Below are 2,500 nucleotides of genomic sequence, written 5' to 3'. Positions count from 1 at the left end.
CCGTCAGGGATTAAAATCCTGTACATGGTCCCCCTGCTCAAGCCAGCGCATGTCCAGGCCCGTCTGAGGTTTGCCAATGATCATCTGGATGATCCAGAGGAGGAATGGGAGAAGGTCATGTGGTCTGATGAGACCAAAATAGAGCTTTTTGGCATAAACTCCACTCGCCGTGTTTGGAGGAAGAAGAAGGATGAGTACAACCCCAAGAACACCATCCCAACCGTGAAGCATGGAGGTGGAAACATCATTCTTTGGGGATGCTTTTCTGCAAAGGGGACAGGACGAATGCACCGTATTGAGGGGAGGATGGATGGGGCCAAGTATCGCGAGATCTTGGCCAATAACCTCCTTCCCTCAGTAAGAGCATTGAAGATGGGTCGTGGCTGGGTCTTCCAGCATTGCAACGACCCGAAACACATAGCCAGGGCAACTAAGGAGTGGCTCCGTAAGAAGCATCTCAAGGTCCTGGAGTGGCCTAGCCAGTCTCCAGACCTGAACCCAATAGAAAATCTTTGGAGGGAGCTGAAAGTCCGTGTTGCCCAGCGACAGCTCCGAAACCTGAAGGATCTGGAGAAGATCTGTATGGAGGAGTGGGCCCAAATCCCTGCTGCAGTGTGTGCAAACCTGGTCAAGAACTACAGGAAACGTCTGATCTCTGTAATTGCAAACAACGGTTTCTTTACCAAATATTAAGTTCTGTTTTTCTGATGTATCAAATACTTATTTCATGCAATAGAATGTAAATTAATTACTTTAAAATCATACAATTTGATTTTCTGGATTTTTGTTTTAGATTCTGTCTCTCACAGTTGAAGTGTACCTATGATAAAAATTACAGACCTCTACATTCTTTCTAAGTGGGAAAACGTGCAAAATCAGCAGTGTATCAAATACTTGTTCTCCCCACTATACATCCATCCATCCTTCCATCCATCCCTCTATACATCCATCCATCCTTCCATCCATCCCTCTATACATCCATCCATCCTTCCATCCATCCCTCTATACATCCATCCATCCTTCCATCCATCCCTCTATACATCCATCCATCCCTCTATACATCCATCCATCCTTCCATCCATCCCTCTATACATCCATTCATCCATCTGAAGGAATCTAAAAGTGAAGAACTGGTCCTGTGAATAGATCAGTTTTGACCTCTTATTGAACTTCCATTCATATTCATATTGCTTCTTGCTGCTGTATGTGTTAACATGTCATAGAAGGTTTCTTATACGTATATCACCGTTCTGTCCCTTGGGGCAGCTGGGTGTGTGTGTGTGTGTGTGTGGGGGGGGTTCTCAGGGACAGATAATACTGGCTGTGTAATGTGTTACTAAGTAGGGCATCAGAAGCTGTGTCTTGAGAACATAAGACGGGTGGGGAATGTCGACAACCATGACCCCAGGGTGAGAGGGAGAAGTGTCACAGGACTAAGATCAGTGAGAAACTGTCTTCTCCACACACACACGTTTTAGAACCTCTTTTCAGTATATGTCAGGGTTCCTACAAGTTTCAACAAGTCACCTTTAAGACCTTTTTTAGACCTTTTTTTAGACCTCTTTGAATAGAATTTTAGCTTTTTGTCAGCTTGATTAATTTCCGCGTAAATAGATGTGGTCGGACTGATTTCCTTGCAGGATAACATTTTTAAGACCTAGCACCTAATTTTTAGACCGAATAACTGACATTTGCGGCCTTTTTAGGTATTATAAATTTGAATGTTGGATTTTAGACTTTAAGTCTTTTTAAGACCAGCGTCTTATAATAATAATAATAATAATAATATAATAATAATAATAATAATACATTAGACTTATATAGCGCTTTTCTAGACACTCAAAGACGCTTTACAAACTGAAAAGATCGAGTAGTAATAATAAAAAGAAACAAAAAGGTAAACACAAGAAAGTATAGGGGTCTAATGAAGGTAGTGCTGGGGACACATGGGAAGGGGAGGGGGAGAGGGTTAACTGGTGAAGGCGAGCTTGAAGAGGTGGGTTTTGAGGGCCTGTTTAAATGTTGGGAGGGGGTTGGCCTGTCTGATGTGGTTGGGGAGGGCGTTCCAGAGGGACGGGGCTGCGGCTGAAAAGGCCCTATCGTATAACAAATGAATATTCAAGTTCTCGTCAAAGAACTTTTGGGAGCTGTGGCACCCCAGTAAACACCTGATCATCACTTTCCTTTCTCTCCTCTGATGATGTCCTAAAACGTCAACGTCAACTCATCCAATTGGGCAACGACCAACCCTCTCAATCCCATCCCTTCACCTATCCATCTCGAGTGACATCCTCCCTTTCCTCCCTCATCAATTCCTCCCTGACCGCTGGCTCTGTCCCGGCCGCCTTTAAGACAGCCGGCGTCAAACCCTCTTCTCCAGCCGCCGTGACTGACCTATCTGTTGTCCGACACTGCGGAGTGGTATCCTCCCTGTCATTCTTATCTAAAACTCCTCAACGTGCTGCTTGTAACCAACTCTTGTAACCAACTCTTGTAATCA

At 44.3% G+C, this 2,500-nt stretch overlaps 1 protein-coding gene across 1 annotated transcript in view; it reads right to left on the bottom strand.

Annotated features, from left to right (window-relative positions):
- The window catches only part of zmat3 (zinc finger, matrin-type 3), a gene marked incomplete at both ends in the record, with an annotated part of 17,062 nt that overhangs the window by 6,572 nt on the left and 7,990 nt on the right, over positions 1 to 2,500 (bottom strand). The window lies entirely within an intron of this gene.

Source organism: Nansenia antarctica (assembly GCF_963989245.1).
Source record: "Nansenia antarctica genome assembly, chromosome: 17".
Taxonomy (NCBI): Eukaryota; Metazoa; Chordata; class Actinopteri; order Argentiniformes; family Microstomatidae; genus Nansenia; species Nansenia antarctica.
This window is presented reverse-complemented; position numbering and strand designations above follow the sequence as displayed.